We start from the raw sequence: 15,700 nt of genomic DNA on the forward strand, positions 1-15,700 counted from the left end.
GTCTAAGTCACCTCTACTATCAGGATTGCAAAGGATTGTGTGCACTGTATTTCCAGTCACAGTATTTGTGGCACCGCTATTATGGGTGCTGGTGGCTTTGGGACCGTGTTGCCGGAATCGGAGTCACCGGCACCGAGAACGACGGTGTTGTCATTTTGGAGTAGTTATGATGGTGTTTCTGGCATGCTGGTACCGCCATTTCTGGCATGCCGAAATGCATGTTCATGCCAACACAGAATCTGCCGGAGATTCTGGCATCAGGGGTTGCTGGACCAGGTGGCACCGGCATGCCGGAAAATCAGTTTTCCTAACGGTATACTTGTAATGAGGCCCATAGTCAATATATGATTAGAGAAAGATAGATCAGTATCAAGGTAAAGACCAACATTATGAGCAGAACCAGAGATAGGAAGAAGAGAAGGTGAAAAAGAGACAAAATAGAGAAGGAGGAGGAAGAGTGTTAACAGGGAAAAAGAGAATTTCAGTTTTGGTTGCGTTCAGAACAAGAAAATGATCAGACATCCAAGTTTTGATGGCTGAAAGGAAGGAAGCAAGATAGTCATGAATAGAAGGTGTTAAAGAAGAGAAAGACTGAAAAAGTTGGATATCATCCACATAGAAATGATGAGAGATAGCGAAAGATGAGATAATATCCGCTAACAGAGAAGTGTAAAGATGAAAGAGGAAAGGTCCAAGAACAGAGCCTTGGGGAACGACATGAAGAAGACGTGAAATATTAGAAGAAGACCAGCCCAAGTTTCTGAGTACATACAGTTAGATCAATAGGAATTAAACCAAGATAAAACATAGCCAGAAAAGCCAAAAGAAGAAATCGAAGTTAGAAGTAAAGTATGACCACTGTGTCGAAAGCATCTGACAAGTCCAGTAAAATATGTCAGTCAAACAAGTTTATTCGGATATATACAAATCCATTAAACGACACAAAATAATATTATGCATATATAAAAATTGCGGTTTCATAAGAAAGTCAGTACTTCCAAATAGATAGAATCAATTGACACTCTTAGTAAAACAACATAAGATAAGATCAATTTACACCTAACTTCAAATATAGTGGCCCAATAAAAACATAGTAGAATCAAACAAAACAAAAATGCAGAGCTCAAACATTTTAAAACCATTACTACAGATCTTATAAAAATCACATTGCTAAATTAGCACCACCTTGAAGTTTTAATAGGCTATTTCTAAAATACATCACCCTTTTCAGAAACATAAGTAGTGCCCAGGCTGTGTAGACCGTGTCGGCACTCAAAAGAAACACAAGTGCTTCCTTACGAGTGCGGATCACTGTCTTCTTAAGAGCAGGAATCAAACTTGCTTGTCGAATGCCTACATACCCTATACAAAAGAACAACAGGTGGGGTAGGTCTTCTCGAGAATGACCACAGACCGGGCAGCCCGCAGAATCATACAAACCTTTCCATTTATAGGTATTCCCTTACCCTCGTAATCAGCCAGCTGTCTTTTTTGTACGGGCTCCATGTTAAATACGGTTGTATTCCGGTAGGCCTACTAATGCTGGTATGGAATTGGCCGGATTTATGGCCATACTCTGTAAAGATTCTTTTCCTCACTGTAATCTCCCCCAGAGCAATTTTGTAAGCTGCCCTCTCCCTCTTAGTTATTAATGAGGTGGGCGGGAAGAGGACACTTAGGTTGACCTCCCCCAGAATCTTGGAGATATAAGCAAGCCAGGGGATTTTTTGCCATCCAGATCTACCCAACACAGTCCAAATAATAAAATGACAGACAGAAGCATGTTCATTGGCCCACAACCGAACCCAAAATAAAAGTGGTGCCATCGCCCACTGATCTTCCCAGAACTCAGCACCCAATTCTCTAATATATGAAGAGAGGAATGTTTAAAATAGCAAGCAGAAAGAAGTCACAGACCATGACCATTGTGGGCCAGGCCTGGTATCACAAGTAAGGACACAGACACAAAAGGTACAAGTTTAAACACCTTTATTAAGTTTGAAGTCAGTCAGTCAACAAAGGAAAAGTCTGTGTCAGAAACCTATACTTGCCCTCACGTTTCACAATAACTAAGTGTAGCAAAATGTATGAAAATAAAATAGTGTAACAAAAGAAGGTCAGAATGGCAATGAGAGTGGCTCACCACTCCCTTCCCCAAGTACAGTTCACTGGGGTTCTTACAAAGTACCTTCAAGGTGAATAGTATGCACAGTTCAAAGATTTCCCATAAATCTGTTAGGATTCCCTCTCCTATTTCAATGGCAGGTCAATGTGCATCACACTTCTCTTCAGTGGATTCCTTTGGGCTTCCCTCACCCGGCTTCACAATTCTCAAACAAACAGATATTCACGAAGTTCCTTCTTAGTTATTTTCACAGGTTGTCCTTGCCTGTCTTCAAACATTGAAACACAGCTGAAACACCTTCCAGCCAAACAGCTCCGCTTCACAGACCTCGGGGAGAACTCCCTTCCCCAACCTCTGTACTTCTTTTTTACAATGTTCTCTGGTCAGAGACCCTCACAACTGCATAGTATTATCACCCCCAAGAGTGACCACTCCGACAGCCGGGTCTTTATTCACAGAGCTCAGGGAGAACTCACTTCCCCAATCTTTGTATTTCTGTTTCACAATGTTCACCTGTCAGAGACCTTCACAACCACACAGTATTATCACCCCATGCATGACCACTCCGATAGCAGGGTCCTTATCATTATCGCATGACCACTCTGACAATATGGTTGACTTCTCAATGTCTGTGCCTCTTGCACTTGGTTTCTCAGAATGGGCCCGCGGACACTCTGTTCCTCGTTTCACAAAAATATCAGTTCACTTTCACATTAGCCTTTTGGGATCTCTGCATGCTCTCTTTCCCTCGTGCCCTTTTCTTCAATGGCTTTCAACACATCTTGCTTTCATTATTCATTGTTCTGTTATCTTTCAAGAAGTGTTTAACCAATGTGCCTTCTCACACAGCAACGCTCCATTACTTTTTTCTCACTGGCTGCTTTGCTGTCTAAATACATTCAAGCTTTCAGTTCAATATATTTATCCTCCACAATCGCGCATATCACACACAGGGCTCTCACTTTCTTTAAACTCATAGGCTGTGATTTCTTTCATGTGTCCTTTGGTTTTCAGCTCGTCAAGGTCAGTGCCCACCTGCTCCCCAGAAACTCCCGGGCGGCCTTGCTTCCCCGGGCAGGAAACAAGCAGTTTGCTGGTGCACAGAGGAAAGGGATTGGCTGGACCCCCGGCTCCCTTCTCTGAACTCTCCTGGCTTCTTAGAGACACGGCTCCCTCGCCCCGCTTTCTCCTGTCTCAACTTGCAGCCTGCGAGCGTCCCAGCGGCCTGTTCTCCCTAGCCTCGTTCTCGGCAGCTCTCTCTCAGCTGCTCCTTGTTCTAGCCATCCAGCTTGCCTTTCTTCTTGGCCTCTTTCTCACTCTCTGTGTTTTTCTGTGCTCCACCTTTTACAGTTTGGATAGCGGTCCATGAGTTTGAGGTGTGTGTGATTGTGACCGACTGCCTGTCCTTGCCTAACCTTATTAATGGAACAAGGTCAGTGCATGTTACTAGTAGTTATCTTCCTAGTCTCAGTGTTCCTCTTCCTCATCTCAGTAGTTGCGCTGATAAGGAAAGGAGGGGAGTTATGGGAGTTGTATTATCCTATAGGTAGAGGGAAAATGGGGTAAATAACTGTCAGGAAATGGGGGATACCATGTCTCACTTTCCAGTATCTCCTCTACCCTCCCTGAGGACCACCCACCCAGGGGATTCTCCCTTGCTTGTTCACCCCCAGGGTTGGGATCCAATAGCGATGGCCTTTCCCTGGCCACCTGAAAAAGGTATCCCTGGGGAATGAGTTGTGAAACAACTTCAGGTTTTTCACACCATGAAGACCATGGTGATCATGTTACTGGTGGTACTTGTGATGAATCTAGTGAGATCATCACAGAAACCCCGGTATGGGCCTCCTCTCATGTGACCAGGGGAAGGCAGCCGCTACCTGATCCTGACCCTGGAGGAGGTATTAGGTGGGAGGATCACATGGGTAGGGACCTATATCAAGGGGAATTGGTGACCTCTTTAATGCAAGATTCCCCTAATCTCCCTAAAGCATCGACGGTGTATTGTAAAATAGAGCAAACCAATGTAAATGTGATACAATCCATCATGGACTTCAAGATCCATAATGCCCTTGGTACTGGGACAAGGAAGAGGGACTCAGAACTAGTAAGGATCAACAATGCCATTGAGCAGAATGAGCGGTCTAGTTGTTCAAAACCAAAACACCTGAACGGGACATTTAAACTCAGGAATGAGTTGCAGCTGGGGAAGATGCTGAAGGAGTACCTGAGGCAGAGGTAGACCAGAGTTCTGGGTTTGCCGCAGAAGCAGAAAGGAGAATGCCAGCTGATGCCGACCCGAGTCGTGGAGGCCAGCAGCTTTGCAGAGTAAGCACAGTGGGAAGCGGTGTCGGGACGAGAAGCACAGCCGGGATGGAGACGTGCCCCCAAGCCAACGTGCGGCGTTTCGGTTTGTCCCGGCGAGTGCAGAGAATCAACAGAGCTGTCAGATTTCAGGGAAGCAGCCGGGCAGACCTTTGAAGACAAGTGGAAGGCAGCAACGAACGAAACAGAAGTCCTAAGGTCCATCGCAGCATCAGCGAGGGGAACAGAGATGCCAAGGAAGACCAAAGAGTGTGAATGACACTAAAGATGACCCCTGGGCGCTCCAATATAGACTATTTAACTAATTTTGAATGCCGAACGAATAACGCAGTACAACGGCAGCAAGGGCACAATTACCCTTACAGGGGATACCAATTGGTGAAAACCTGTAACCCACATTGCCAACAGTCAAGAGGCCACAAAGGAGTGATACAGAGGTGGCAGGCACGCAACTCCCCTTATATGGGACACCAGCTAGGGGAGACCTGTAACCCACATTGCCAAGAGTCAAGAGACTTTGAAAAGAGACAGCCATTGTTCAACCCTCCTCACATAGGACACTGGCATGAATAATTTTGGTACAACTATTTCCACTAAGCATTATCATAGTTGTAGGAGTTTTACATCCTGGCAGGTGAGTAAACGAGGAGACAGATCAATAGTAGTTAGTTCTGGCAGGTGAGCGGACCAGCAAAGAAGAAGATGTTTGAAGCACTATGAATGTGGCAAGAAGCGTGGCACTATCAGAAGTAGTTGCTTTGCTATCCTGACAAAAGTTATTCCTTTTGAAGAAGTGTGATATTCTGATACTTGCTTTACATCCTATGAAAAATAATTGCTTTGATTTAAGAACTTGTGTTTTGTAAGAGAGACATTTGCTTTATCAAGAATGCATTGAGAGACATCAGTTGCTTTGATTTGTGGAACAAGTGTTTATGAAAGAGACATTTACTTAAACAGGCAGAAGGTCGCAATTGAAGGAAAATATCTTTTGTGTTGAACTTATGTGAGAAACCTGAGGATATTCTCACTCCTAGACTCCCAGGATCCTCTGCGCAGGTGGCCAGGGAAAGGCCATCTCTACTGGATTCCGACCCTGAGGGTAGACCACTGAGGTAGTATCACCTTGGTGGAGGGTCTGTGAGGACTTGGAGTGGGATGCCATTAGGATAGACATGATATTACCCCTTTCCTACGACTGATCAACCCAACCCTTCCCCCACCTTTATGGGGTATTTTGACTCAACTCCCCTGACTTCCTCATGTATGACTGTTAGAAATACTGGGACGAAGAAGAGGCAACTAGCACCAATGAGGAATAAGTGTGTTTACCACTTTGAAACTGGGATGAGGAAGAGGCCTGCTGAGAGTAGTGGAGTTCAGGTATGTCCAAATAATGATGGTCAGGCAGGGCTAATTGTACAACAGCACCTGCAGCCTGTTAGGGGGCTGCAGTTGTATACAGGGACCATTCTAGTTGCAGGAGGAGGCAGAGCAGGAGAGAGAGAACCCAGAGAAGCCATGGTGTTGAGGGAGCAGCAGCAGAGAGGCAAGAGAAAGCTGTGGGAAGCTGTGTGCATGTAGCACATTAACGGTTCACGGGAGTTCAGCCCGGGTGTTGTGGCTTTGTAGGACAGAGTGAACATTCAAAGGCGAGCCCTGCCTGAAGGCTGCCCCTTTTTGTGGCATTCGCAGTGCTCGTTCTCCTGTAATCAGATGGTAACCCAAGAGTGCCTGAGAGGGAGAAGGAGTCCTGAAGCTGAGGATCAAAGGCTGAGATGTCCGTGCTGTTGAAACGCCAAAAGAAGCAACCAGTGCATTTCTATGCAAAAAGAAACCCGGTGTGCGAGTGTTTTAAGTTTCGTGGAGGATTACTATGTATTGGAGTGGTCACATACAGAAGTTACGTTGTTGAAGGTCTCCGAATTAAGTCCTGATTAATCTTTGAACTAATAAGTATACTTTATAATCGGAGTGGTCACTTGCACGAGAGGCACGTCATCAAAGGTCTCTGAGTACTGCGTATGTTACCAAAGCAACTTGAACCAATAATACTTTGGGCTCCAGAGAGCAAGTGTGGCACTGACCTTTAAGAAAGCTGGAAAATATCTTTTTATATCGGAAGCAAATCTTAGGGAAGGGAACCCTAAGGTTTAATGTGCTTTTGTGGTTGGAACTGTGTTTTGGAACTTGGGGAAGGTAACCCTGAGTACTGGTTAAGTTTATATCTGAACTAAGACATGGATGAACTAAGACATCCTAAGACATTCATTTGAACTGCTTTGTACTTGGAGAAGGGAGCTGAAAGAAAGCTGTGAGTGGGACAGAGCTCAGAACTTTGTGTTGAACACTGTATTGTTGGTTGCTGACATCCCAACACATTGTATAGATTAGTTGTGAGGGCAAGTATAGGTTTTGGACACAGAAAGATTCCTAAATTGAACTTTTGGACTTTGACTTTCCTTAATTTTGGTTTGTTAGGAAAATCCTACCATAAGATAGGACAAGATAGGCGTTTGTCCATCCTGACTTTTAAGGTAATAAATGTTTAATGTTCATTCAGAATCTGTTGTCTGTGTCTTACTCCAAGATGCCTTCTCACTGAACAGAACTTTGTTAAAACCAGGACTTCTTCAAAGGTATTCCTGCTTTGATCCAAGGGAAGGGAATCCAACTCTGGTTCCAAGGAGTACTTACTTTCAATACCTTACAACGTTGAACTTTTACACTACTATGTTGAATTGAATACAACCAAATATTCCAGGTGTGTTTTTGTTGTATCTATTAGTGTGCGGCTAAGAGACTTTTGGACACTAGGTCATTGTTCTTTAGTTTAGTTTCCTAGTTAGGGAAATCTTTGTTAGGCTAGGGAACGATAGGTACTTATCTCACCCTTTTTTAGTTAATAAATAGCAAACATTGAGAAAACGTTACTTTTGTGTCCGTCTCGTATTTCTGACGGCTCACATAATGGACCAGCATGGTAGGTTTACAGTTAAAGTAACGGAAGGCACAATCATCATGGTTATTTCAACAATTCAACTTGCTATTTTCTGAAGAACAACATATGAACACAATTAAAACATTTTGTTCAGTTAGCGCAATATTTTGTTGCAAATCATAATCGTAATGACATAATGACCTACAGAATTATAACTACACCGCTATATAAGCAGGGCTTCATAGTACATCAGTGCTCTATACTTTTTGCTCTTTCCAGTATCTGGTGGTACAACTCACTTTGTAAATATCCCGGTTTGTTTTATTTTAATTTTGGTTGTCAATGTGACATCGAAATGCATATATATTCAAATCCTCTAATTATACTTCACTGTACCTCTCAAAGGAATTAAAACTCACCCCCATTTACAAAAGTGAATTATGTTCGGTGAACATAGCACTTTAAGGTCTATCTGGCTGTTTGCCAAAGTGACTTGCTGAACAATGTAAGATATATTATTTGAACTTGGTTGTGAGTCATTGATTTGCTGGTACTTTTGTTTAATTAGTAATGCAAGGCCCATGGCCCATTGCCAACCACCAGCCGCACATGGCCATTGTCTTTTGTCGTAAAACTCTCCAAGCTGCACATGGGTGCTTGGACACTGGTATCTGGTATTCCTGTAGGGATGTGTTGGTTCTGTGCCCGCTTGCTCATGGGAGGACATACAGCAGTGGATTTTCACAGTCCAAACATGCACAGGGCTTTGAGCTTGGTTCATTGAGGACTGCAATGACACACAGAGGAGGCAGTATTCAGGAAGAACAGTGACTGACTGCTCTCTTTCTGCTTTCTGTCTCCTGTGCGTGCCCCCACCAGGAGCTGGTGTAGGGGCTGCAGCCAAGTGGCGATGCACCGATTTGGTGGACTGTAATGCCAAAGAATGTGTGGCAGGTGTAAGGAACTCATGGTGGCAACAAGTAAGACAGACACAAGTGATCACAGTTCAAGGATGTTTATTGAACAATTAATGCAGTGTGGAAAAACGCCTAATCTGAACCTAAATCTAAGTTGGGAGTAAGCGTCGACCATCAAATGAAAATAAGGCAGCCCTAGTGGCGTTCTGTCAAATAAAAAAGGGCAGAAAGAAAGAAGTGTTCTCAAATAATATGTCAGTATGCGGTAGCTTGGGTCTCCCTTCCCCACGTTTTTAGCACAGGGTAAAGTGGGATCCTGGAGCACAGCACACACTCAAGCTTTCCCAGCATGAGTGGACAGTTCTGTTCCGGTCTATCAGGAGCCTCAATGGCTAAGTCTCGTTTCACGGGAAAGTCTCTTGCCTTCGAGGGCCTGAAGTATTCAATTACCAAAACAAAAGTTCCTTCAACAAAATTAAAGTTTGTTTCTTGGTTTCACTTAGGGTGAGGATTCTTCACCCCTGGGTCACCCTCTTCCGGGCGCTGAGCCTTCAGAATATCACTTTGGCTGATTGCTTCACCCTTGGGTCCCCCTCTTCTGGGCGCTTACCCTTCACAAATTGTACTCCACAAATCAAATAACAATTCTTTCTCTTTTGTCTCTTGGTTTCTCCCTCGGTCGAGCTCGGACCCCAAATGACAAGCAGGACAGTGTACTTCTCCTTTCTTACAATGTCTCTTGGTTTCTCCCTCGGTCGAGCTCGGACTCCAAATGACAAGCGGGACAGTGTACCTCTCCTGTTTTACAATGTCTCTTTAACTGTTCACTGCAAACCTTTCTCTCTCTGGTTCCCTTACTCAGGGTGATAATAGTTTACCCCTGGGTCCCCCTCTTCTGGGCGCTGACCCTTCAGGACACTTTGGGTGATGGCTTTACCCTCTGAATCTCCCTCGGCCAGGTTCGGATCCCAAATGACAAGGGGGCGCTTCCCTTCCCCTTGTCTGGCAATACTTCTAGCTTCACAATTCTAAATGTCTTTCTAGACAGTTCTAGTGGACATCCCTCGCCTGTGTTCCCTCTCGTCAACACACTGTTTCTTGGGACTATAGACTTTGCCCCCTGTTCATCAGCATCCCTCGTCTGGGTTCACTCTTGCCAACTTCACATTTACTTTTGCTCTCAATGTTTGCAGGATTCACTTCCCTTGCTTTATCACAGTTCCTAGGTCAAAGGCTTTCGAATGTACAGGGATTTTGCTTGACCTCCTTTATGACCACTTTGACCTATCTTGACGGCTCCCTACGGCCTTCTGGTAAATGTAGTTTTACTCAGACGGGGATCAACCAGAGTCTCTTTTGTTAGCACCCACGTGGTGCCGGTTCCCTCTGCAGCTGGTCTCCCCTTAATACTTTTACAGTTCTTTGAACTTGGTACAATTTGCCACTTTGCGACTTCCATTCATCACAGCCTGGTTCTTATCAGCTTCTCCTTTGACTCAGCGGCTCTGGGGCAGTAACAGTGCTGTTACTGCTGGCAGTATTAGCGCTGCGGTAATAGCACCGCAAATGGGTGGAAAGTGGAGAGTTTTACCTCCAGCAGCAAGCTGTAGGTAAACCTCCAACTTTCCGCCCAAACTCGGGAGTGGGAAGAGCGGTAATGCAGCGGTAATAGCGGTACCACTGCATTTTTGCCTCTCTGCCCAACCCCTGATGAGGCCCACAGACAGATCCTTGGTTTTTGGTTGAGGTAGAGAAATTCCTCTTAGAGCATGGTCAGAGATGCACAAGTCTTTAAATAAAATCATGGCTAACCTGTGTGTGATCTTCATTCCTGACTCTTCACACCATTTGATGTATCAATTTAGCAGTCTTCATATCTAAAATATATTATTGGATAGTACAATTTTCAGCAAAGCCAAGATAAAATCGTCATGGGGTATATTAATATATAGGCTGGTTACATCCATGGTGAATAAAATGTCTTGATGTTCAACAAATTCAACTGAGAGCAACTTAGTAAAATAAAAAATGCAAGGTGCCTCTGATGTAGGTTGTACTTGCTTGTACTAAGGGTGGAATAGTCTTATTAATATATTGGGCTAGAGGTTCTAGCAGACTATTCATCTCTGCAATGATAGGCCGTCCGAGTGGCTTTTGATGATTTTTAAGTATTTTAGGAAAAATACACATGACAGGCACTTTAGGAGGAAGATGTTTAGTTAAAAATGTTTCTGTGTGACGTGATATGTAAGTGTTAGCTTCAGCCTCATCTAGAGCCTCTTTCATCAATGATCCAACTTGATCAGTAGAGTCATTCAAAATCTCATTGTAAGTATCAAGGTCCACCAATTGTTTTTCTACGTCTTGGCGAAAGAGATCTCTGTCCATAATCACAAGCACTCCCCCTTATCAGCGTGTTTCAAAATGATCTCTGCATTGTTCCACAACTTCATAGCTGCTTGTTTTTCTCAGTTAGAAAATGTACTGTAAGATTAATTTTTTAAGGCAATCTGCTTGTAGTCATGCAAAACTTTCTACTGAAAGACTTCTAGAGTGGCATTTTGTACAGGTGGCGGAAGTTTGCTTTTAGGTCTAATCTCGAGGAAATCAGACTCCTCCAATGGCTCCAAGTCTTCTGTGGTATCAAAAAACAATGTTAGTTTCATTTTATGGGTGAGTCAAAAAAAGTAATTCCTCTCTTTAAGCAAACTGCTGCTGTTCTGCGGCACAAAGGAAAGCACTTTTTGTAATGTCCTCTTTTCACAGTTAGTCAATTTATATTTAGATATGTTTATAACTAAGTCCTCCTTAGAGGCAGCAGCACTTTCCTTAATTGATTTTTTTAGTTTGCCTGCATCTGGTTTTCTTGTGTCTAAAAAATAAACCTGTTTATTGGATCTTGATGAATCTTGTTCCTCAGTAGTTATATCCTATGCCAGGTTTATTGCCTCTCTCCTCTGTTTCCCCACTAAAAACATCTGATGATGTGGTATCAGGTTGAGGATTTTGTTTAGACATTAATGATAGTTTTCTGGAATCTTTGGTGTCCTTCTAGACAATAATAGCCCTGCCAAGTATATACTATATCCAATTTGTAGTCAATAATATCACTCCTAAACGTCCATATCTTTTACAGTTCTAGATTTTTACGGTAATTATCAAAGTTCAAATGGATGTCATCAAGCACCTCTTGAGTTTTCTCATTAGACAATAAGGTGGTTACACTAGACTTAATATTACTTATCTCCTCTTCACCAGTGTTTAAAGACTTGGATAATTCATCAATAGTCAGGATTATCGGTCTAATGAACATTTATTCAATATGTGTATCCACCGTTTCACAAAAGCAGGATTTTCCTTACAGAGGGTAGGTTCGAGAGATACCTGCAACCCTCTTGGGATACTTTGGGATTTGTGATATTGTGCCAAAGTGGTGGCATGGAGTTTGGGGCTAATTTCTCTCTGAATTCGTTTTTCTAATTGATTAATCAATTCTTCAGATATCTTAACACCTATACTCTCATTCTCATTAATTTAAATCAAATCTAGAATTTGCGAAGCTTCTGTCAAAACCGTAAGAGATGATAGGGGATCGACCCCCTCTCCCGAACCACAGAAGCCGAATAGATCGACCCTCCCACCGTGGTTGGCACGGTGGGAGGGTCGATCTGAATAGTACTATAACAGATAACCACGTGGCAGCCAATGGGGGGAAGACGGAGTTAGGGAAAGGGGGTGGATTGACAAAGGAAAGGAGGGGAGACAACATACAAGTCACAATTCCTACGTACACCTTCTCACCAGTCTGTATCCCTGATCCTGAACACCACCTACTACAGACTCACAAGAACTCTACCTGAATATGCATATAAACGTAATTGCTTAACATAGTACATCAGCTTTGGCATGAACACATATAAGCAGTAAGCGGGATGACACAAAAAAGGAAGATGCTTCCATATGAATTAGACATGAACACATGGCCCGAAGGGCAGGCAAGCAACATAACAACCTAAAGCGCAGCCAACTGAGGACAGAACTCTGCACTCTGAATTCAGAGAATGGTACCCATGGTCTGGGCCATTTGCACAGTCATTTAGGTACTCCGAACATGAAAACGTGATGTCCCTGGTAATTTTATATATATATGAATATAATCACACTTAAGGCAAAGGTCTATTGCCAATCATAGACCCAACAGTGAGCGTAGCGTTCATGTACTACGTCCACTCCAAACTTAAACACTTCCAACAAGGAATGGAATTTGACACCCTCGTGGAATAAAGATGTAACAGAAAACAGAAGCACTTATCTTGTTGTCCGGGTGCCTCGTGAGCGCACCCGGACTTCTAGTAGTAGCGCCTTCAAACTCCGTGAATGAGACGTCCACTGCCGAGGAAACCACCGGTGCACGAATCTTCAAACCGTGTAGAAAGAGTTCAGCGTGTTCAGCGCCAATGAGTAATGGAGCTAGCGCACCACTTACAAACCATGTCTCCACTCGAACTGCTACTGCGGGCCGCAGCGTGACTCCAAGCAAAATGACGATCTCTCCTGCATCCTTCCTCCGAGAGCGAAACGCTGTGACCGCCCGTGCTGTATAATCAACAATTATCAGCACCCGTGCACGGGCGGCCGGCGGTTTAGTAAACGCCCCAATTATATGCAGCTGGCTAGTGGCGGGAGTCTGGAACTAAATTCGCCCCAAAACCTACTGGGTACTGTAGTTTTATACTCATTTCCTCTGATATAGCCGTCTGGGCTTGCCCCAGTTCATATTTCTGACAGTACCTCCTCCCCCAAGGCCTCTCCCAGGACTCTTCCCGGCACCTGCTTTTTCAGGATGACGTGCATGAAACTGTCTTATCAAACGTGGGGCATGAACTGAACTAGCCGGCTCCCATGAACAGTCCTCCAGGCCGTACCCTGTCCATTGAATTAAGTACCATAATGTTTAGTGTCTTCGTCTGGAATCCAGGATTTTCTTGACTTCGTATTCAGTCTGTTCTCCCTTAATAATAGCAGGAGGCCTCTTTACACGTGTCCCAGGAACTGCGGGTTTAAGGAGAGACACATGAAACACAGGATGTATCTTTAATGTAGCAGGCAATTTCAATTTAACAGCCACTGTTGACACACATTTTACAATTTCACAGGGACCGATAAATCTTGGTGCAAATTTACGAGACCCCAACATGGGTAAATTGCGTGTAGATAACCAAACTCTGTCACCTACATTATAGCTAGGTGCCTCACATCTTTTTTTATCTGCTTGTCTCTTGTATTCCTCTTTTGCTTGTTGCAAATTATCTCTAGCCCTTTTTCTAATAGTCATAAGCCACTCTTTTCTTTCCTGCAATACTGGCAATGTTTCCACCTCTGGTAGCCGTTCGGACAACATATTTTGTACCTGTCCATATAAACATTCATTAGGGGCCATGCCCAAAGAAGCATGCTCGGTATTGTTATAAGTGAACTCTGCTAACCACAATGCTTGCACCCATGAGTCTATTCCTTCATGCAAGTAGCATCGTAAAATACTTCTCCAAAGTTTGATTTACCCTCTCCGTTTGCCCATCAGTCTGAGGATGGTAACTGGTAGACAATGCACACTCTATGCCCAATAATCGACAAAAAGCCAGCCAAAATTTGGAGGTAAACTGCGAACCTCTGTCAGACACAATGCTTTGAGGCAATCCATGTAATCTAACAAGGTGTTGCAGAAATAATTTCGCCAATTCACCCGCTCCAGGGATTCCCCGGCAAGGTACAAAATGGGCTTGTTTGGACAAATAATCCACTGTTACCCAAATAGTATCATATTTGTTATCAGGAGGCAAGTCAGTTATAAAATCCATTGAAATATGAGACCAAATCTTTTCCGGGGGAGGCTGTGGTTACAGTAATCCTGCTTTCTTTACATGATCAGTCTTACTACGTATGCACGTCTCACATCTTTGAATGTATTTTATGGTATCTCGTCTCAAAGTGGGCCACCAAAAATACCTTTCTAACATCTCTTGTGTCTTTTTTCCCCCAGAATGTCCAGCCAATGGTGAGTTATGGCACCAGTGTAATGCCTTTGTCTGCAATGCAGGAGTCAACAAATATAACTTCCCTGCGTAGTACGGAAGACCATCTCTGACACTTTCTAGTGATCCTTTCCACCCCCATTGTCCACTCTTTTGTTTCCTCATCTCTTGTTTTAGTTGCTGCAACAACCCATTAGTGATGGCTCCTACCACTCTTTCCACTGGCAGGATAGTTCCTACTTCTGTCACCATGTTTTCTGAATGTTGTTGCCTGGACAATGCATCGGCCTTACCATTTTTGTTTCCTGGCCTAAAAGTTACCAAGAAATCAAATTCGTTGAAGTATTGAGACCAGCGCAATTGTCTCTGGCTGAGGGTATGTGCTGTTTTAAAATATTGTAGATTTTTATGATCTGTCAGGACCACCACTTGATGTTTTGACCCCAACAAATAATGCCTCCACTCCAAAAATGCTGCTCTAATAGCCAACAGTTCCTTATCAGTAATGGAATAGTTTTGCTCACAACTGGTTAGCTTTCTCGAATAAAATGCAACTGGATGCCAAATGCCTTCCGCATCCTGTTGAGACAACACAGCCCCCACTGCAAAGTTAGAGGCATCTGTCTCCACTTGATAAGGTCTTTCCGAATCTGGATGTCTCAATACGGGAGCAGACGTGAATGCGTCTTTCAATTCTTGGAATGCCTTCTCTGCTTCTGGAGACCAACAGAACCCTGATGATTTCTTTAACAATTTAGTAATTGGAGTAACCATTTCAGAAAAATTCACAATGAATAGTCTGTAAAAATTGGAAAACCCCAAAAATGACTGAATGCCACACTGGCCACTCCAAAACGCTTGTACCTTTTTCTTGTCCATTACGATACCCAAAGGTGTTAATATGAATCCCAAGAATTCTACCTTTTTGGTATTGAATTCACATTTTTCCAATTTAGCACACAACTCGTAGTCCTGCAATTTTTTCAACACAGCTCTCACATGATCTCGATGTTGAGCCTCAGAAGATGAATAAATCAAAATATCATCAATATAAACAATAACAAAGATGTCCAAAAACTCACTCAACACTTCCTGTATAAAGTATTGAAACGCCACAGGGGCATTACACAAACCAAAAGGCATAACCAAATACTCAAACCAAACTTCGTCCTGAAAGCAGTCTTCCACTCATCTCCCTCCTTAACACGAATTAAATGATATGCACCTCTCAAATCCAATTTCGTGTATACCACTGCTGATTTTACCTGATCCAGCAGTACTGAAATCAATGGCAATGGATACCTGTTTTTTATGGTTACTTTGTTCAAGGCTCTGTAATCAATGCAAGTTCTGAGTGTAC

The sequence above is a fragment of the Ambystoma mexicanum genome, chromosome 14, assembly GCF_040938575.1.
Source record: "Ambystoma mexicanum isolate Mex_15411 chromosome 14, UKY_AmexF1_1, whole genome shotgun sequence".
NCBI lineage: Eukaryota > Metazoa > Chordata > Amphibia > Caudata > Ambystomatidae > Ambystoma > Ambystoma mexicanum.